At 46.2% G+C, this 23,029-nt stretch overlaps 1 protein-coding gene across 1 annotated transcript in view; it reads right to left on the reverse strand.

Moving 5' to 3' along the window:
* LOC142829725 (C-type lectin domain family 4 member K-like) overlaps nt 1-23,029 on the reverse strand; it is a 197,788-nt gene that overhangs the window by 151,026 nt on the left and 23,733 nt on the right. The gene's annotated exons all lie outside the window — the stretch shown is intronic.

The raw sequence follows: 23,029 nt of genomic DNA on the forward strand, positions 1-23,029 counted from the left end.
GAAGGGTACGGCTTGCTCAGGAAGGACAGACAGGGAAAAAAGGGAGGAGGGGTTGCCTTGTATATTAAAAATGTACACACTTGGACTGAAGTGGAGATGAACGTAGGAGATAGCTGTGTAGAGAGTCTCTGGGTTAAGCTAAAAGGGGTAAAAAACGAGGGTGATATCATGCTAGGAGTCTACTACAGGCCACCTAGCCAGGTGGAAGAGGTGGATGAGGCCTTTTTTAAACAATTAACAAAACTATCCAAAGCCCAAGATTTGGTGGTGATGGGGGACTTCAACTATCCAGACATATGTTGGGAAACTAACACAGCGAGGCACAGGCTATCCAATAAGTTTCTGGACTGCATTGGAGACAACTTTCTGTTTCAGAAGGTTGAAAAAGCTACCAGAGGAGAAGCTGTTCTGGATTTGGTTTTAACAAATAGGGAGGAACTAGTTGAGAACTTGAAAGTGGAAGACAGTATAGGGGACAGTGATCACGAAATAATAGAGTTCATGATCTTAAGGAAAGGTAGAAGGGAGACCACCACAATTGAGGTTATGGATTTCAGGAAGGCAGATTTTGATAAGCTCAGAGAACTTGTAGGTAAGGTCCCATGGGAAGCAAGACTGAAGGGAAAAACAACTGAGGAGAGTTGGAAGTATTTCAAAGGGACGTTGTTAAGGGCCCAAAAGCAAACAATTCCGCTGTGTAGGAAAGATAGAAAATATGGCAAAAGACCAGCTTGGCTTAACAAGGAGATCTTGCATGATCTCAAAATAAAAAAGGAGTCATATAAAAAATGGAAACTAGGACAACTAACAAAGGATGAATATAGGCAAGCAACACGGGAATGCAGGGGCAAGATTAGAAAGGCAAAGGCACAAAATGAGATCAAACTAGCTACAGGCATAAAGGGAAACAAGAAGACCTTTTATAAATACATTAAAAGCAAGAGGAAGACCAAGGACAGGGTAGGCCCACTGCTTAGCGAGGAGGGAGAAGCAGTAACAGGGAACTTGGAAATGGCGGAGATGCTCAATGACTTCTTTGTTTCGGTCTTCACCGAGAAGTCTGGAGGTGTGCCTAACGTAGTGAATACAAGCAGAGAGAGGGTAAGTTTAGAAGATAGGATACACAAAGAACAAGTTAAAAATCACTTAGGAAAGTTAGATGTCAGCAAGTCACCAGGTCCTGATGAAATGCATCCCAGGATACTCAAGGAGCTGATAGAGGAGGTATCTGAGCCTTTAGCTATGATCTTTGAAAAATCATGGCAGACAGGGGAGATTCCAGAAGACTGGAAAAGGGCAAATATTGTGCCCATCTATAAAAAGGGGAATAAGAACAACCCAGGAAATTATAGACCGGTCAGTTTAACGTCTGTCCCAGGGAAGATAATGGAGCAGGTAATTAAGGAAATCGTATGCAAACACTTGGAAAGTAATAAAGTGATAGGGAATAGCCAGCATGGGTTTGTGAAGAACAAGTCATGCCAAACTAATCTGATAGCTTTCTTTGAAAAGATAACGAGCCTTGTGGATAAGGGAGAAGCGGTGGATGTCATATACCTAGACTTTAGTAAGGCATTTGATATGGTCTCGCATGATATTCTTATTGATAAACTAGGCAAATATAACTTAGATAGGGCCACGATAAGGTGGGTGCATAATTGGCTGCATAACCGTAGTCAGAGAGTTGTTGTTAACGGTTCTAAATCCTGCTGGAAAGGGATAACAAGTGGAGTTCCTCAAGGGTCTGTTTTGGGACCCGTACTATTCAATATCTTCATCAATGATGTAGATATTGGGATAGAGAGTACTCTTATTAAGTTTGCAGATGATACCAAACTGGGTGGGGTTGCAACTTCTTTGGAGGATAGGGACATAATTCAAAATGACCTTAGCAAGTTAGAGAAATGGTCAGAGGTAAACAGGATGAGGTTTAATAAGGAGAAATGCAGAGTGCTCCACTTAGGAAGGAACAATCAGTTCCATACATACAAGATGGGAAGCGACTGTCTAGGAAGGAGCATGGCGGAAAGGGATCTAGGGGTCATAGTGGACCACAAGTTGAATATGAGTCAACAGTGTGATGCTGTTGCAAAAAAAGCAAATATGATTCTAGGTTGTATCAACAGGTGTGTTGTAAGCAAAACTCGTGAAGTCATTCTGCCGCTCTATTCTGCACTAGTTAGGCCTCAGCTGGAGTACTGTGTCCAGTTCTGGGCGCCACATTTCAAGAAAGATGTGGAGAAATTGGAAAGGGTACAGAGAAGAGCGACAAGAATGATTAAAGGTTTAGAGAACATGACCTATGAAGCCAGGCTTCATGAACTGGGCTTGTTTAGTTTGGAAAAAAGAAGATTAAGGGGGGACATGATAGCGGTTTTCAAATATCTAAAAGGGTGTCACAAGGAGGAAGGAGAACATTTGTTCCTCTTGGTTTCTGAGGACAGGATAAGGAGTAATGGGCTTAAAGTGCAGCAGGGGAGGTTTAGATTGGACATTAGGAAAAAATTCCTAACTGTCAGGGTGGTCAAATATTGGAATAAATTGCCAAGGGAGGTGGTGGAATCTCCCTCTCTGGAGATATTTAAGAACAGGTTAGATAGACATCTGTCAGGGATGGTGTAGACGGAGCTTGATCCTGCCTTGAGGGCGGGGGGCTGGACTCGATGACCTCTCGAGGTCCCTTCCAGTCCTATTATTCTATGATTCTATGATTCTAAGTGTGAAGAATTTTGATCATCTGCTGTAAAAACCCGATTACCAGGTTCACGCTCCCCTGAAAAGTAGCGTAGCTCCCTCTGCTGGTTTTACACTGTCTCTGACATCTAAGGTAGCAATGCCCAGGAAAGCTGTTCACTGAGAGCTTTTGATCAACTGGAGTTTCAGGGAGAAGTACAGGTGATTGATTGCACATGGCTCTCTTTTCAAGTGGAAGAAGGATTTCATAGGCTAAACTAGCTTACAGTCCCAGCAAATGTTACAAACTTCTATACAAATCTCTTTAAAGACTTGTAAAGTAAACACCAGTGTTGTTGGGTGGTTTATTTACATTTTTTAAAACAGCTGGTAGGAGAAAGTTCATTTAAATTACAATTTGTGCCTTTACTCTTGTTTGTGTTAGTTAGCAAACCTGCATTTAAGGAAGTAAAGATACAAGTTTCTGGGTTGGATTCCCAGAAGCACTTGGGGTTTGCTTACCTCTCCTTCACCGAAGCCAATGGAAGAACTTCAGTGGGAGCAGAGGTAAACCGCGGCTGACTCCTTTATAAATAATCAAGATATGCTGACTCACTTGAATCCCCTGCCCCTGCCCTGGGCCCCCTCCCACAGACCACCTCCACACTGGTGCCCATAACACAATTCCCTCTGCACTGGATGTACAAATAACGGAGCCTTCAGCAGCTGGATTGAAACTGTTGTCCCAGATGTGAAATGCCCCTGTGAGTTACCACTTGGCCGAGGCAGCCTGGCTCCTAGGTCAGCTGCCTGCTCTTGGTAGCAGGTGATTCACAGATTCCACAGCCAGAAGGGACCATTGTGATCACTTAGACTGTCCCCTCCCACTTGTGTAACAGAGGCCAGAGACCTCTGCTTGTTACCTGCATCAAGCCCACGGCTTGTGGTTGAGCTACAGCATGAATTCTCACTCCCCAAATTGCTCTACTTCACTGGCTATGGTTCAGAATGTGTCCAGACATGACCCTATGTTTCCCAGGCGATGGCTGCCTCAGCTGACAAGTTTTCAGGTATCTAAAAGAGTGTCATAAGGAGGAGGGAGAAAACTTGTTAATCTTGGCCTCTGAGGACAGAACAAGAAGCAATGGGCTTAAAGTCAGCAAGGGAGGTTTAGGTTGGACATTAGGAAAAAGTTCCTAACTGTCAGGGTGGTCAAACACTGGAATAAATTGTCCAGGGAGGTTGTGGAATCCCCATCCCTGGAGATATTTAAGAGCAGGTTAGATAAATGTCTATCAGGGGTGGTCTAGGACAGTATTTGGTCCTGCCATGAGGGCAGGGGACTGGACTCGCTGACCTCTCGAGGTCCCTTCCAGTCCTAGTATTCTATGATTCTATGATAATAAGCCTTTTTTCTAGTGTTTTCACCATGTGCTTGCTGAACAGCCTCCACTTTTAAAAATATTTTAAATTCCCTCTTTTCTGCCATGTTTTCTCTTTTAATTTCACAATAACTCCTTTAAATGCACCTTTCTTCACCTACCTTTATATTTAATAAATGTAAATGCTCCACTCTTAACTTACCTTAATATTTAAGGTATTTAAAGCATCTTTTAATTTCTCCAAAAGTGGTCTTTTACCATGTGCGTATTTACCTTTAAAACAAACCCCACTCTAGAAAAACTCCCTTTTCTGTTATAATTCTTTTATATAATAAGCCCTTTCTCTATTTTTTAAAATGTAAACAAAAGTGACCTTTTCAACAGCTTTACAACAAACTCCACTCTCACTAAACACTGATTTTTCCTCTGTTCTCTAATTTTTTCTGTATTTTTATTCCTTTTTAATTCCCACATTACCATGGGCTTACTCATCTTCACAACAGATCCCACTTTCACATGCGTCTGCGACACTTCCGCAGGCGTGTGCCCCACTGTCCTGGGGACTCCCAGCCGGGGAGTTTCCCCTCACACTGACCTGCCTGCGGCGTGTCGGGTGCAGCACCCTGCCCCACAGAGCTGCCCCCCACCTCAGGGGTGCCCCGTGCAGCAGCAGCGACCCGACCGGCCTGGGCTCCCGTGTGCCCGTGGGAGAGGCTTGCAAAGAGACAGCCACAGCCATAGCGCTTAGGCGGGTGTGTGGGGCAGGCCCTGCTCTAGGTCTGGCACGTCTCCAGCCAGGTCAGTCCGGTCGCTGACCCGCCGACACCTGATCTCTAGATTCCCAGGGACGGAGCCGGCTGCAGGAGGTGGAAGAAGCCGCGCGGAACCTGAGAGTCTCCCTGCAGCCCACTAACACCTCAGCCGCGCCCGCCAGGGAATCGGACAGTAAGTCTCAGCCTGGGGCCCTGCAGCAGGTCGCTCCCTCCCCAGGCCTGGAAGCCGAGCATGCGCCTGGCTGGAGGCTGGTGGGTGCATCCACGTGCCCCCTGCCCCTTGGCCTTCTCCCTGTCCAATCGGCTGCTGCTCTGCACACTCCTCTGCCCATGGGGGCTCTGTTCCCAGGTGTGAACGGCTGCACCAGGCTCCCGCCTACGCCCTCCTGGCAGTGGATGGCTGCTGCATCCCTCCCTGCTTCTGCTAGTGGTCAGCATCTTCTGTCCTTTCACTAGTGTGTCCCTCAAGCCAGAGTCCCCCCTAGTCCAGCAGTGTCGGGGTTGCACTTGCGGGGCAGAGAGATGCAGCTCATGAGCCAGACAGGGCTGAATTCAGACCATGGTGGAATCTGGGCACTGGTGGAGCTGCTCTCCTGAGCCTCAGTTTGCTTCTGTCCCCAATCTCTGAGCCCTTCCTACCCAGTGTTGGGTGGGAGAAATGATAAGGCAGCAGTGGAGTCCCCTAACAATACTGAACCCTCTGTTCGAATCCTGTGATGGCCAGCGTCTATTATCTGGTCGAGCATCTTAATTAATCAAAGGACTCAGTTTAGGTGAACCTAACGAATGACCGATTTATTAAGGGTAAATTTACAAAATAGGGGATTCAGGGGGCATTCAATGGTTAACAACAAACAATAAATGGTACAACAGACAGGACCATGCAGCACTTTAAAGACTAACAAGATGGTTTATTAGGTGATGAGCTTTCGTGGGCCAGACCCGCTTCCTCAGAGCAAATAGTGGAAGAAAATTGGCAGGACCATAAATACCAAAGGGATGCCCTCTAAGGTGGGAGACCCCTGCGAGGGAAACGCCACATCACCTGCCTCTGCTAGGGAGACCCCTCAGAGCCGGCCCCTGCTGCGGAGACCCCGCAGAGCCAGCCCCTACTAGGGAGTCCCCGCAGAGCCGGCCTCTGCTGGGGAGACCCCACAGAGCCTGCCCCTACTAGGGAGACCCCGCAGAGCCGGCCCCTGCTAGGGAGACCCCGCAGAGCCGGCCCCTGCTAGGGAGACCCCGCAGAGCCGGCCCCTGCTAGGGAGACCCCGTGCGACGTACCTCTGAGGTAAATCCAGTTTAAACTGGAACTTGTTTACCTGTTTTCTGCCAAAGGCGGGAAAATCATGATGTGACAGACCCAGGGCGTGTGGCTCGCCTTTCATTGTGTTTTACAAAATGGACGACAGTTTCTCCATTTTGGTTTAACAGGGCTACCCTAAAATATCAAACATTACAAGCCAAACATTTAACTACTTAGGATTTTACCCTGAACAGCAGCTACAACAGTTTGGATACTGGCCCGGTCACATTTATGGAGGCAGAGCGCCCTCGTGTGGGCAGTGCCACAACTGCCTGTCTGTCCATCTGGCAGGGCTGTGCACACACCCAGTCTGTGGCCCAGAGTCACTCAGGTGCAGGGGACGCACTCACAGGTCACAGGGCGGCAGTATCAGGAAGACGTGGCCGGGGAGACAGGCCTGGAGCTCAGGGAGCTGATTCAGTTCCCATATCTGCAGCAAACGTCCCACAGGGCCTTGTCTACGTTTCTGCACCTCGACTGCCCTTTGGAAAAATGACTTCTCCCACTCAGCATGTATTTCCACTGGGAGCCACTGAGAGCAGGGCCTGCTACATCCCCTCCTCCCGCCCCCCTCCTGAGTTCCCCTGAGCGGTGTCTTCCCGTTCCCATTACATCCTTGCTGCTCTGCACTGGGACCGGCCCATTCTCCAGCCCAGATACAGCTGCATTTCCATGCTGGGGGAGGGACCCTGCGCTGGCTGTTCTCGGTAGCATCTCTGGGATTCATCCTATGGCCACCAAAGTGATTCGCTAAGCGACTGGAGAACCAGGCTCAGACACTCCCTGGGCCTGGAGCAGCCAAGGGGGAGGAGAAATTCAGCAGGAGAAGCCCTGAGCTCCCTGCAGGTGTCCCTGCGACTATCCCGGGTGTCTGAACCCAGTCTCTGCTCCCAGAGGACGTGTGGACAAAGGTCTCCGCAGGCTGGAGGCGTCATGGTGGGAACCTCTATTACTTCTCCCAAGAAGAGAAGTCGTGGGATCAGGCCAAGCAGTTCTGTGTGTATCAGGGCTCACACCTGACCTCTGTCTCCTCCCAGGGGGAGCAGGTGAGTGCAGGAGCCTCCCAGGGCTTGGACCGTGGTTTGGGGCTGTTGGGCTATGTCTACACTCACGGCTTCTTTTGCCAGTAATATGGAAATGAGGCTAAGCGTGGACTATCACCAAGCCTTATTTGCATAGCTAATGAGCTGCCATTTTTGCAGAAGAGACTCTGGCACCAGAAGTGGCTGTCTACACTGTCCCTTCTTGCGCAACAAAAACCCTCTTGCGCAATGCCGTTCTTCCTGAAAAGTAATCAGCGTAACGGCATTGCGCAAGAGGGTTTCTGTTGCGCAAGTAGGGTCAGTGAAGACAGCTCCTTCTGGTGTAAGAGCCTCTTCTGAAAAAATGGCGGCTCATTAGGTATGCAAATGAGGCTTGGCAATATTCCACACTTAGCCTCATTTGCATATTTCTGGCGCAAGAAGCTGCGAGGGTAGACATAGCCTTGGAGGACTGTAATATAACAGATTCTGAGTTTACATCTGAGAAGGTCAAATCAGGGGAAATTGCTTAGAAACAGAGCTGCTTACAGGCCGAGGCTGGTGGTTCTCTACAAAGTGCTAAACCAATCCCAAAGAGCACTTGTGTGCCACACTGGCCAGCCAGAAGTCGCACAAGCAGCCCCCTTAGACACTCCAGCTCCTCCTGTACCACAACCAGCCCCACAACTGACCCAGAGGAGAGGTTATAAAAACCCACCTCAGCAAAGAGCAGCAGGTTCTACCCATCCCAAAGGAGCGGCCCCTGGTCATTTCATGCCTCAGATCTCACCCAACAGAGCTCGCTGGGCCCGTCCTTTAGCAAAGAGAAGGTGGAGAGTAGAATGGTTAGGGAGATTGCTGGAGACCAGGGGCAGGGAACCTGCTTTGGGTTGGGGCCGCTGCCTCACAGAAAAGTCAGTTGGGGGCCACATACAAGTGAGGAGAAAAAAGCTCCACTCCTCCCTAACGTGACCCTCGACTGAGAAGCAGAATGATGCACCCCCCCATGATGGCGTATTGGGGAGCCCCCGACCCTGTACCCCCGTCTGCAGCCAGATGTGACTCTCCTCCAGCCAGTAGAGTACAAATGGGTTTATTACTTCTCCAAGATCCAGCCCAGCGTAGGTTTGATGTAGGCATAGGATAGGCCGACAGCCCTAGTTCCCTTGGGGGGAGGGGTTCACAGGCCTCTGAATCCCCCACGCTCCGACTGCCCCCTCTCCAAGTCACACCCTTCCTTTGTTCAAACCCCTTCCCTGCTCAGGTGAGAACCACTTGGGCCATTGTCTACCTGATATGACAGCCCTCAGGGTGACCCCCGCTGGGCAGTGCTTACAGACGCAGGCCAGTAGGGGTCACCACCGCCCACGCACCCCCCACTACATCACACCCCCATTCCCCTCGCACCCCAGAGGGGGTGGAGCCCCAGTAGGGGTTCTCCAATGCTGGGCAGGGGCTGGATCCAGTCAAGCTGGGGGCTGCATCCAGCCCCTGGGCCTTAGGATCCCCATCCCTGCTGGACACCCCAACCACACAGTTCCTGAGGCAGGCACCTAGCAGAGCTGTAACAAACTGCTGCTGAAAAGAAGACGTCCTGCGATAGGAGGGGTCATCCGTCCTTCCGGGTCCAGTTCATACAAAGATGCTTCGGACGTGATGGCGCGAAGACAGGAACAAAGACCTTATTGAGGAGCAGACTGAATACAAAGATGGAGGAAGCCCCCAGATCCCCCTTGTACCCTTGCCCAAGTGCAGGGAATCCCATTGTGTGAAAGTATCTCCTAAGATGGCCTTTGTCACATGAGCAAGTCACCTGTCCGTGCAGCCCTCAGTCCGTTACTTAGGCAATGGCCTGTGTTTTCTGGCTGGACTGGACAATCACAGCACAGTTCCTCACTGAGATCTCCCAGATGCAAACAGCTGAAGCACCAGTGCAGAGCTGCCACTCATAACGTGAAATACGAGGATACAGGCCTATGCGCTGTATAAAGAGAGTCAGAGAATCATCAGCTTTCCATAGACCCCTCAATTGGCCTCCAATGCACAAGATTTGGCACAAACATAGAACAGTGGTTGCAACAATGCTTTGTACATTCATATCAGACGTGCAACGCCTTCTTACATGGCCAGGGAACAGCAATACCCGGTGTCCAGAGATGCAAACAATGTGATGATGATTGGGGTTAGTTTCCATCAAACATGAATCCAGTTTCCTTTCCTTTCTGCCCCTGTTTCCCTGCTTCCCCTTAGTTCCTACCCCCACGGCCTCTAGTAATCTCTTCAGCTATACCTCAACCAGTATTCTACTGAAATGTATGTAGACAATCATATCGCGCCCCCTTTATTGAATTACACCCAGACACAAGCAATCAAAGAACCAGACAGAAGTGGGCAGATAACCAGTAGCGGAGCGGTGAGTATTCTAACCACACAGGAAAGATTTCACAACCCAACTACTGATTAGTGGGTCCTTGCCAGACACAGAGCGATCCACCTACGTTCTCCTTAACTCGTCTAGGCTCCTCCCTTTCTCTGAAGGCCTTGGGTTGGATCCTCTTTCTCACTCTCCAAATTGCCCTACTTCACTGGCACTGGTTCAGAATGTGTCCACACATGACCCTATGTTTCCCAGGCAATGTCTGCCCCAGCTGACAAGGCCTGGGACCGTCAAATACAGTCAGACTGGCATGTTGAGTCTATGGGGACGCCTACCCTGCAGGGCTCAACTTGAAATAAGCGACACAAATTGAGCTGCGGCGCTTATTTCAAAATTGGGAGGGACTACACAGCACTTACTTCAAAATCAAGCCCTCGCCCTCCAACTTTCCTCACTCCTTGTGCATTGAGGGCTGCAGGAGTTGGAGTAAGCAGTTTCCTGCATGACAGTATTTTGACACTCTTTCGGAATAACTACCGGATGTGTAGACACGGTCAAAGTTATTTCGGAAGAGCGCTAGTGATTTGCAAATAGTGTGGCAGTGCAGACGTGTAATGCTGGGATCTGTGTTGGGCAGGAGTTTCTCTCCAAGGAGACCCACGCAAAACCCCACTGGATTGGACTCACCGACCAGGGCATTGAAGGCTGCTGGCGCTGGGTGGATGGCTCAGAATACAGAGCAGAAGCCAGCAGGGGGTGAGTAACGCGGAGAGACTGATTGGCTACGTCTACATTGGCAAGATTTTGCGCAAAAGCGATTGCTTCTGCGCAAAATCTTGCCGCCTGTCTATACTGACTGCGAGTACTTGCGCAAGAACACTGATGTTCTGATGTATAAAATCAGTGCTTCTTGCGCAAATACTCTGACGCTCCTGCTCAGGGATACGACCTCTTCCCCAACTGTTCTTGCGCAAGAGGCCAGTGTAGACAGGCAACATCAATTTCTTGCGCAAGAAAGCCCGATGGCTAAAATGGCCATTGAAGCTTTCTTGCGCAAGAGAGCGTCTACACTGGCACGGATGCTTTTGCGCAAAAGATGCCAGTATAGACGCTCTCTTGGGCAAATACTTTTAATGGAAAAACTTTTCTATTAAAAATATTTGCGTGAAATCATGCCAGTCTAGACGCAGCCCAGGTTTGCTAGAAGTCAGTTTTACAGTACAAAGGCACATGATAACCTGAGTGAGGAGTCTACAAGACAAACTGTGACAAGATAAGAGTTTATACGACAAATTGTGACAGACTAGGAGTCTCCATGAAGTTGAGATAGGAGGCGTTGTAAGGGTCTTTATTAGAGTTAAGATGATTTCTCTCTGTTACAGAGAGAGGGGCCTGGAAAACTTTTAACCCTTGCAGCAGTTTTCTTTTAGAGATTTTTGATTTCCTCCACAATCCCCCCTTAGACACAATTGGAGTTATTTGATTTTTCTCCTACACAGGCAGAGATTAGTTGGAATCATTCCATGAAGTCTGCATCTCTGTGCAGCTCTCAGCACAGTCTTCTCTGCCTCCGATCCCCTGGTGCCAGTTGTCAGGCTGATGGGAATCCCAGAACCTGCAGAGCAGAGTGTTCCTGTCTCAGGAGAACCATGGCCACGTTCTATTGGGGTAGTGCCCGGGAGACTCCCTCAGGATCGGGCCCCCTGCGCTGGGGGCTGCACAGCCCCAAACACTGCTGAAAGAGCTTGTGACGAGACATTAATACAGGATGGCTACGTCTATACTGGCAAGATTTTGCGCAAATACTCTTTAATGCGAGTACTTGAGTAAGAGCGTGTCTACATTGGCATGGGCCTTTGCGCAAGAGATGTGCCATCGGGCTTTCTTGCGCAAGAAATTAACTTGCCTGTCTACACTGGCCCTCTTGCGCAAGAATACTTGCACAAGAGGGCTTATCCCTGAGTGGGAGTGTCGGAGTATTTGCACAAGAACCACTGATTTTATACATTACAAAGTCAGTGTTCTTGCACAAATTATCGCGGCCAGTGTAGACAGGTGGCAAGATTTTGTGCAAAAGCCAATGTAGACGCAGCTCTGGTGTGAACAGAAACATCTCAGAGTACTTCTGCTGTGATTTTGGTATGTTAAAGAAAAACAATCAACAACTAAACTGTCCTAACACACTGTATAAAGGACCCCTGAAACTGTCTCTCAGGGCTGCTTTCACTCTTGTAGCTGGCAGCCTACATGTATGCATAATAAAGTTTTCCTTTTAGACCTCTCTCGTGCGTCACTGCTTTGACCTCCAGCCTCGGACCCTTCTGAGCACTCTGTACCCCAGGGGAGCGAGATTTCCCTGACTCCTGCGCAGTGGATTTATAAGCAGGCCCACGTGCAGGCCGGGCTGTGACATGCAGGGCCAGTGTGAGAGTGTCACCCCCTCCCATGCTCTATGAAATTGACTTATGGGCACAAATATGCATAAGCCGAAGATGCTTTGGACAAAATCCCTGATGCCACTCATCAGTCTTAACGCCACAAGCTGCTGGTGCCATGTGTCTGACTGGTGTGTGTGTTGTACCAAATAAAAGCAAGCAGGATCTTATGAGGGGGATAAGGCAAAAAGCCACATTTATTGTAAAGATAATAATAAAAAATAAAGAAAAGATAGAAGCAAACAACGTTGTTTAACTACTTATTCCTAACACTACTTAACCCTTATACACTTATATATATATATATATATATATATATAAACCATTCATTCATACATCCATTCATTCAAGTTCTGTGTATAGCTACCAGCCTGGAAGTTGCTTGTGACAGGATACTGGCCAGGTACTCTGTACACAAGTGATGGTAGTGGGGAGCGAAGTCCTGATCAGATGCGCATCTGAAGCTCCTGGTGGGCTGGCAGCAGAACCTTGGACTCTGATTCCATTGTTTTTTAGTCCAGTTCTTATAGGAATTTCTTCCTATGCCAGTCTATGGAAATTGCTGCATCATGCTGATGTCTCCAGGGTGGCTGCCAGGTGCTCATCAGTGATCTCATCGGGTGGACCTCCAGTTTCTCCACTTGACACCTTTTGGTTGCACTGGCACCTGACGCCTTCTTCAGCCCTTTGTTGCTGTATTCTCAGGCTGGCACCTCTTAGAACCATTCACTCATCATCCAAGCACTCTCTCTCTCTCTCTCTTACATACATTCCTTAATGTTTCCCATACAATGTTTTTGTATAATAATAACTTTACATATATCAGTGTTGTAGTTACAAAAAGTTTCTGGTAATAATAACTTTACATATATCAGAGTTGTAGTTACAGAAAGTTTCTGGGTGGTATTGCTTAAAACATTCTCTGAGTGCTGAATAAAGTTACAATGTTTTAAAGAGAACAGGCCTCAATTAAGTAACAATGGCCTTAGTCAATTACAGGGCTTGGCTCCCATAGCAGAGTTAATGGCTTGACAATGCATTGTTACAATGTATCTCTGCAATGTCAATTTCAAGCAGCCCCTTGCACAAGCTTGAGCATGCCCTGGAGCACAGAGGGGGGGGCTGTTTCTGGTTACATAGGATTATATTTTTAACAGTTCTAAGTTATATTACCTAATACATTATTTTCTAAAGGGGGCAATAATAATAATAAATCTAAACATTTAACAATCTTAACAAATAATAATAAGTAAGAAGAATTAATAATAAATCTAAATACTTTAAGTTGTGGGGAACAAATTATGGGGAGTCACTTCCATTTGGGGGAATCACATTTTTAATACATTAATATGTTATCCCTACATACTCCCCCTTTTGACACTACGATATCTGGTATACTCGTAGTGTCACTTTCTATTTAATTTGTTTAAGAGAAGGTATTGTGAGGCAACATGTGTTTGTGATTCTAATTTAGAGAACATTCTTTTTATCCAAAAACACATGCCGCACATTGCAATTATACAAATACAATTTAATATTAAAACTACTATCAAGGGGTGTAACATTACTGATAGGACGCCGGAGGTAGTTGGCGACCATCCAGAGAATATATCGTACCAGTGATAGGTTGTAATTTGTTTCTCTGCAGTGGCAATCCTTAACATGTCCCCATTGGCGTGTATAATATGAATAGTCCGGTTCCCTATTTGGTTATTTGTCTGTTCTAAAAACTGTGTCACTTCTTTGCTTTTAATTAGGCTATCAGTGAGGTCTTGCCATCTGATTCCAAGGTTAACAGAGAACTCAGCCAGCTCAGCTGTTAGTGTGAGCTGAGACTTTTTTAGCTGAGGTAAATAGTAGGTGTGATTTTTAGTAAATACAGTACTGGCATTGCACTTACATTCATCTACTGGGGGAAGGCTGGCACTCCCATCCTCCCAAAATACTTCTTCCCAAGAGTGGATACATACACATTTCCCGTTGAACAATACTTTGGTTTCGTTATTCAATTCATCCCACATACATGATCCCAATGAAACATCTGTACTGCAAGGTTCTGGGGCAACAGGTAAGGTGAGGCATACCCATTTTTGAGGAGTCCACTCGGTACAACCTCTAGTGTCCAATAGTTTTCCTTCCTCCCCAGCCCACTGGCTCGAGGTACGAGGTAGCCAGAATGATCCCATGTGTAATACAGGGAGTGAGCTAACCTTCCAGACCCTTGTCTCCAGAGACTGTTGATGTGCTATTTTTACAATAATTTCCCCAATTAGCAGGTCTGGTGTGACAGTACTGGAAACATATTGCATCCAGTCATATTGATAAGTGTCAAACAATGACCTTTTTCTTTGTCTTAACAAATGCATCAAAACTTGAATGTTACCCGAAATAACCCAAAACATTTCATGTTCCAAAGTAGATAAGGCAAGTATCTGCATTTCAGTGCATCCCATAGCTATAGCTGTGCGGTTTCCTATTTCTAAGTTTTTTTTATGAAGTAACCAGGTGGTGGCATTAAGCCATTGCCACAGATTCCATGTGGCTTTCAGATTACCAAGACCAATTTGAACCAAATCTACATTGGCATGTACTTGTTTTTGGATCAGGCTGTCCTGCAATTGAGGCAGGGAGTTCAGTTTGTTTTTAATAGTTTCCAAGTCTAGTGAGTTGGCAAGCCCTGCTCCGGCTCCAAACCCACCCAGCATAGTATCCATAATATCTCTCTTAGTTCTGGGGTGTGGTGTATTTGGGGGGGACAATTTGTGTGTCCTCATCCAGGCTAGCAGAATAGGATGGGAAAAGGGCATGCACTTTGGTTCTATTTTTGAGACATTTAATTTTGTCCAATCCATGTCAATTTTCACTTCCACCAGCAGGGGGCTCACCAAAACTTTCACCGGAGTAGTCTGGATTTTAAATAAAGCCGGTTTTTTCATTTTTAATGGGGTGTTCCTTACAAACAAATGTTCTTTTTCCCATGTCCAGTCACACCCGTCAGGGAATGGTATCAGATAGGTGTATTTAGGACAGTACACTATGATTACAGTTAGGAGGGTTCCTGATTTCACGAATCCGTTCCAGACATAGGGAAGTGAGGGGTAGTCTGAGAGCATCGTGGTGTCCCCTGCGTACCCTGTTGTTCGCACCCCCACCATCCAATGTTTTTCCCGTCCTATGGGGACTGAGATGTTTGCTTGTAGTCCCAGTTCCCCTTCCCCAACGTATACATGAGTTTCTCCTAAAGGTGTTATTGTCAGATTAGTTTTCAAATCGACCCATCTTAGGTGTATATCTGGTTGGTGTATTGGGGTCCATAGTATGTTGTTTGTGTGTGAGTAGTTGTGTAGCAGTAGTGCGGTGAGGATCCTGTTACCTTGTCCCAGGAATACTGGAGCATGGCTTGCAGTGTTAAGGGTTGGTGTGGATGAGCCCTGGTGAATGTTTCCCTCCGAGATAGGTAGTGTCTTTGTCACCATGATTACGGTGAATAGTATGATCCAGATCGAGAGCTGCAGTGACTCTGTGTTCCATGTAGGTTGTGGCATGGTTTTATCTGGTTTCCCACTGTCTGTTTGAGAAAGCAGAGGTGGGATTAGAACTGGGTGTTACGTGGTTTCAGCAGTGGAACAACGCGTCTGAGAGCCCTGCAGGAATGCAAATACAGCGTTCACAGTCCCTGGTTCGCGAGCACTACGGGGTGCAGTGTCTGTAAAAGTAAGTGTAAGAAAACAGTTTAGGTAAACAACTTTAGCTGTGAAACATGAACCCACTTTAGTTTCCCATTTTTATCTATGCGGTAAATGAGAGGGCTGAGGCGATCAACTATGGAGTAGGGACCGGTCCACTTTGACTCCAGCGTGTGATCCTTTTTGCCTAATCTTAAATACATTACCTGATCTCCTGATTCCCATAGTAGGGAGTTCTCATTTTTATTTTGGTTCATTTTTGTATTCATGAGTTCAATAGCTTGGCTTATCCTATGCTGCAGGGTGGCTTTATCTTCCTGCAACTGTTTTAACCATTGCCAGTGCTCATGATTCGCAAGCTGTTTGTTTGTCTCTGTGTCTACCGCTTGTTCTGGGTTAATGACTAACCTCATTGCCTGGCCGAAGAGGATTTGATATGGCTGGATCTTAGTTCTCAGCCTGTCACTGCTGCGGATAGCTGCTAATATTAGCGGCAGTTTCTCCGGCCAGTTTCTACCGGTGTGGTCTACAACCTTCCGAAGGGCTTCTTTAATAGTGCGGTTCATCCGTTCTACTTGTCCTGAAGACTGGGGTCTGTATGGGACATGGAGTTTGTGTGAGACTCCTAAGGCTTTAAGCATTTGAGTAAACACTTCTCCCACAAAAGATCCTCCATTGTCTGAGTCAATGATCTCGGGAGTCCCATATCTACAAATCACTTCAGAGAACAGTTTCTTAGCGGCTGTGCGGGCGCTATTGTTCCTAGTGGGGAAAGCTTCCACCCAACCTGAAAAGGAATCTATGATTACAAGTAGATAGCGAAATCCTTCTTTACTCCTTGGCAATTTATCAATGAAGTCCAGTTGGATTCTATGCCAGGGACCCAGCCTTCTTTGATGTAGCATAGGAGGCTGGTGTGGGGGACGAGCCTTATCTTTAGCACACTGTATACAATTCCTGACCCATGTGGTCACATCATCTCTCATCCCCTTCCATTCTGCCACTTGCTTTAACCTTCCCAGCGTCCCTTCTACCCCTTCATGCATGAACTGATGAGCTATATTCACCAGTTCCTGTCTTTCAATTCGTCCTGGGATGCGGACTGCTTCTAATACCTTCTTTTCTTGCCTTCGGGTCACCGCTGCTATCCCTTCATAATCTCTGGCTATGGCATCAGCACGGTTATTCCATACTGTTTCAGCTGCTGAGCCTTTTCCATGTGCCTTAACATGTTTGATTTTAAGCTGGTTGGGATGAGAGGTAACCCAGGCGTGGATCCATTTCCATTCATCTAAGTATGCTATCTCTTTCCCGTCTGCGGCTTTCCAATTATTTCTCTGCCAATCATACATCCAATGTTGCACCCCGTTTACACAATAATTGCTGTCAGCATAGATGTAGACAGTTTTGGAGCAGTTTTCTGTTTCATACTGTCGTAAGACTTGGTATATGGCATGGAGTTCAGCATGTTGTGCTGAGCCATGATCTAAATACCCCTTTAGTACCTCTTCCTCTAAGTTGATGGCTGCGTATCTGATTTGCTTTTTCCCGTGTATCACCATGGAACTACCATCGGTGAACCAAACATGTTTTTCCTTGCCCTCGGTATCCAATTCTTCAAGGGGGGGTGCTTGGGCTTGTGCAATTCGGTGTTCTAATGTGACTGCAGGACATTCATGCCTAGTTCCTTTTTCAATAAGAGCATGTGTCAGCAAGTCAGGTTTGGATACCGTGTCAGCTCGGACTCCTCTGTTAACCAGTATTAGAGTCCATTGTGCCATTCGGGTGTTGGACACCCTACCCCCTATTAATTTCCCAGACAAAATATATTTCAGGGGCGTATGAGTGCTTTGTATAGTAATCGGGGCACTGCCGGTAAGCGGCTCAAAGGACTGAACTGCCCACACGGCTGTCAGGCACTCACGCTCACAAGCGTCAAAATTTAATTCGGCTCCCTGCAGTTTCTTAGATTCGTAAGCCACAGGTACCAATGTTTGGTTTTCATTTTCCTGTAGGAGAGTGGCTGCCATAGCCACCTCGTTAGCTGCTAACCGGATGACAAAAGGTTTAGATTCATCCGGGAAGCGTAAAGCAGGGGCTGTTAGTGCTTTTTGTTTCAAGATATTTAAAGCATTTTCTTGGTCTGGACCCCATTCCCAATGCGCCTTTTTCTTAAGCAGTTTCCATAAAGGAAGGGTGATTTCTGCATATTTATAGATATGGGGTCTTAAAAAATTAAATCCTCCCAACAGAACCCTTAAGGAATGCACATCGGTAGGGGCTGGCATTTCAATTAGAGCCCGAACCTTCCTTTGATCTACCTGCCTTCCTTCCTGGCCAATGATAATACCTAGGTAGACGACCTGGGTTTGCACCAACTGTGCTTTTTCCAGGCTTACCTTGAAGCCGGTGTCCTGGATTAGTGCAAGGACATCCTCTGTTAGTCTCTGTACCTGTGTTTCCAGTTGCCCAAAGATCAAAATGTCATCCACATAGGAAAAGACCAGTGGTCGGTCAGAGGGGCTTAACTGGTCCAGCATGTCCACCACATGCTTGTGGGCGATAGCTGGAGAGTCTTGAAATCCTTGGGGTAAACGCTGGAATGTGTACTGCTGTTCCCTGATGGTGAAGGCAAACCTGTCCTGTGAATCCGGATGCAATGGGATTGCAAAGAAACAATTAGCCAGATCTATAACAGAAAAATACCTGGAGGTGGCTTGCACCTTTTGAATGACTTGTGTCATATCTGCCACGATTGGGGCCATGGGCACACTTCCTTTGTTGATTCTCCTGTAATCAATGGTTAGTCTCCAGGATTTACCGTCTGCCTTCATGACTGGCCATACAGGAGAATTAAAAGGGGAGTTTGTTTTCCTAATTACTCCCTGCTCTTCCAGATCCCGAATGATTTGGACTAGTTGTGTCTCTGCTTCCCTGGGATACCGATATTGTTTTTGGGGGGACACCAATTCACCTACAATCTTAACACAAGCGTTAATCCTTCCACAATCTGTGTTCCTCTGGGTCCATACCAAAGGGAACTTTGAACGCCACTCCTCCTGCTGCTCCACCGTGAGAGCAGCGACGAGCTTATCACTTTTAGCAGTGATAATGTTGTCACGGCTTGCTGTAGGGAGATAGGGAGGAAGGGTTTCTAGTTTCCAAAGAGCACCTCTGGGGAGATCAATGATAATGTTATTTTTAAACAGCCAGTCCGTGCCTAGAATCACGGGGTCAGTCATATGCTTAGTTTGAATCAGATTCCCAGTGGTGTGGAATCCTTGTACAGAGAATGGTACCTGCACCCATTCTTGTCCGGAGCTGGGTTTTCCCTGAAAAGATTGAAGCATGATCAGTTGACCCTTAGTCCCCGCCTGTGGAGCAGTTTTAATGAGAGAGACTGAAGCGCCGGTATCAATTAGAGCCGACATAGGAGCTAGATTTCCCTGTTGGACATAAATATAGGGTCTTCTTCCTGGATCCCAGGTCAATTTTCCTATAAACCTCCACTGTTGGGCTCCCATGCCAAGTGGGGGTTCTACATCCAGTGGGCTCCCCTAGTAATATTCTTGATCGGCTAAAGGAGGAGGCGGTGGGAGGTGCAGCGGGGGAGCGCTGGGGGTTGTTACTCCTGAAACGTTTCCTTGCTGGCCCTGCAGTCTAAGAACTTCCTTCATAATATCAGTAAGAGGGGCTCTGTCCCATTTCTCTCTATCCCCTCCCAGCTGTGCTAATAATTTCCAAGCTATGCGGCGCATCTCAGAGGCGGGTCTTTCTGGGTGTGTAGTCCCGTCGGCAAACTGAGATCTTTGAGGGTCTGGGTGTAGATGACCCCTGAACTGATTATTCCCTCTTCCCCTGAATTTGCCTCTTGAGTATCCTCCTCGGGATCCTGCAAATCCTTTAGTTCCACTTTCATTAGAGAAAGTGACTGTCGGCTCCATTGCCGCTACGTATGCTACTCTTTCCTTTTTAATATTGGGCTTTGGTCCGGCGTGGGTAGTTATTTGTTGTACCATCCCTTTCAATTCTCTTAAAGTGGCTGGGTGCCCGTCCTGCCAAACTGCAAGTTTCCCAGAATAGTAGGGAAGCAGCGATGCAGCGCAATCCCTGAGCGATGGTATGGAGAACGGGATTTCATCTAAGTCTGTGTTGGCAGGTATGGTTACCAAACCAGCCATTATCTGCATTAAAGCCCACCGGGTAAGATAATTTTCAGGATCCTCATTAGACTCCTGGATGGAAGCTACAGCTTGGGCAATGAAATTTCGTCTGCCTATTTGTTCCCCAAAGGTGGCCATTAAAGTCAACACACTATCGGCAGCTCCAACTCTTATGCGGTCCAGGGCAGCTCTTATTTCTGGTGCCGCACATATACCCATAAGGCGATAAATTTCTAGGGTAGTGAGTGTTTCCCTTCCTGCCAATAAGATGGCATTGGTACACCATCGAGAAAAAGTTTCTCGGTTGAGTGTTCCCAAATGGTCAGCCATTGCTTTTAAATCTGATGCTGACACTGGGACAGTAGTGACCTGTTGATTACCTCCCCCGTCCACCGGGGTGGTTACAGTGCGCCGTTCTATGGCTGCCACCTGGGCTACAAGACCCTCCTGTTTGTTGTCCCAAATGTCTCCTTCCCATACCTCACGGGGGTCCCAAATGTCCTCCTCCCAATCTGAGGGTATTTGACATTCGGCAAGGTCCCATTTTCCTGACTGGACAGCTGCTACCTGGCGAGTAGCGAAACCTAATTTTTGTTTTAAATGCTTAATAATAGAATTGCATTGAATATGATTTTCTGTGGTTTTATTCTGTTCTAATGTTAATTTCTTAACCATGCCTTGCAGGACCTGATTTTCTTTGATTAAAGCCTGATTTTGTTTTTGTATTTCTTCGTATGCTGTCACTTGGTCCTTCAGGAGTCTCTCATTACTTTTACTTTCCTGTAAGGCTTGTTTCATCATTTCCATCTGATTGTGGGAATTTGTTGCCATTATTTTCCAATTTTCTATCCCTTTTTCTGATTGGGATAGTTTTTCTTTTAGAGATATTGCCTCTTCTTTACTGGCTGTTAGGCGGAAGTAGTTGTTATTACATGCCTCCCACAGCAGCCAGATCCCTGCAGCGTCTCTTTTTGCTGCATTCGGGGGTTTGCATATAAGGATATATTGGGCCAATCTATCCTCCAAATCTGAAATATTACAAGCATCTTCAAGGGCTTGTGCAGTCCAAGGACTGTGCCCATATCTCTGAAGGATTTGTTGAAAGGGTGTTATTTCTTTTATGAAAGGCGAGGTTAGAGCTCCTTCAAACTCTGTGCCTCCCTCTGAGACTGCTTTCCCTGAATTTTTCTTAAACATCTTTAATACTTGTGTAGTTTCCTTTATCACCCCTGAACCTTTGCAGCGAGTGACACAGCCTAGACTATCAATGAATAATCGTAGCTTCTAGTTACACAGCCTAGATTATTTCAATAGTCGTAGCTTCTAGTTACACAGCCTAAATTATTTCAATAATTGTAGCTTCTAGTTATACAGCCTTGATTATTTCAATGAATAACCGTAGCTTCTTACACAGCCTAGATTATTTCAATGAATAACCATAGCTTCTATTTACAGCCTAAATTATTTCAATAATTGTAGCTTCTGGTTAGACAGCCTAGATTATTCCAATGAATAATCATAGCTTCTTTTTACTATGAGCTCTTTTGTGAAGCCTCTACCCTCTGGAGGTCAGCAGGCTTTGGTTAACCAAAAAAAGAAAAAGAAAAAGAAAGAAAGAAAAAAAAATGGAACTGCTCTCTGTAGAGTCAGCTGTGTGCACACCAATGTCCACAATACCTGAGGCTTTTTTACCAATATTCCCCCTTTCGCATTCTCCACCAAAATGTTGTACCAAATAAAAGCAAGCAGGATCTTATGAGGGGGATAAGGCAAAAAGCCACATTTATTGTAAAGATAATAATAAAAATAAAGAAAAGATAGAAGCAAACAATGTTGTTTAACTACTTATTCCTAACACTACTTAACCCTTATACACTTGTATGTATATTATATATATATATATAATCATTCATTCATACATCCATTCATTCAAGTTCTGTGTATAGTTACCAGCCTGGAAGTTGCTTGTGACAGGATACTGGCCAGGTACTCTGTACACAAGTGATGGTAGTGGGGAGCGAAGTCCTGATCAGATGCGCATCTGAAGCTCCTGGTGGGCTGGCAGCAGAACCTTGGACTCTGATTCCATTGTTTTTTAGTCCAGTTCTTATAGGAATTTCTTCCTATGCCAGTCTATGGAAATTGCTGCATCATGCTGATGTCTCCAGGGTGGCTGCCAGGTGCTCATCAGTGATCTCATCGGGTGGACCTCCAGTTTCTCCACTTGACACCTTTTGGTTGCACTGGCACCTGACGCCTTCTTCAGCCCTTTGTTGCTGTATTCTCAGGCTGGCACCTCTTAGAACCATTCACTCATCATCCAAGCACTCTCTCTCTCTCTCTCTTACATACATTCCTTAATGTTTCCCATACAATGTTTTTGTATAATAATAACTTTACATATATCAGTGTTGTAGTTACAAAAAGTTTCTGGTAATAATAACTTTACATATATCAGAGTTGTAGTTACAGAAAGTTTCTGGGTGGTATTGCTTAAAACATTCTCTGAGTGCTGAATAAAGTTACAATGTTTTAAAGAGAACAGGCCTCAATTAAGTAACAATGGCCTTAGTCAATTACAGGGCTTGGCTCCCATAGCAGAGTTAATGGCTTGACAATGCATTGTTACAATGTATCTCTGCAATGTCAATTTCAAGCAGCCCCTTGCACAAGCTTGAGCATGCCCTGGAGCACAGAGGGGGGGGCTGTTTCTGGTTACATAGGATTATATTTTTAACAGTTCTAAGTTATATTACCTAATACATTATTTTCTAAAGGGGGCAATAATAATAATAAATCTAAACATTTAACAATCTTAACAAATAATAATAAGTAAGAAGAATTAATAATAAATCTAAATACTTTAAGTTGTGGGGAACAAATTATGGGGAGTCACTTCCATTTGGGGGAATCACATTTTTAATACATTAATATGTTATCCCTACATGTGCACCATTCTTGGGGGTAAAGTGAGAGATATGGAGTAGGGGAAGGGTTAGGGTTTAACTATGCAAATGAAAGCCATGTGGGCATTTCCCTCCATGTCTGGGTGATCACCTGTAAACAGCCTCTTTTGTCCTGTGAGTCTACACAGTGGTTGGTTTTAGGAAGTCACATGACCACCCCAAGTGGTAGGGTCTGACCAGGTAATTGTCCATAGGAGGGGGAATGTCAAAACAGAATCCCCGCCTCAAAAGGAGGCTACTCAGGGATGT

This window comes from Pelodiscus sinensis, chromosome 4 (genome assembly GCF_052426305.1).
Source record: "Pelodiscus sinensis isolate ZL-2025 chromosome 4, ASM5242630v1, whole genome shotgun sequence".
Classification (NCBI taxonomy): Eukaryota; Metazoa; Chordata; order Testudines; family Trionychidae; genus Pelodiscus; species Pelodiscus sinensis.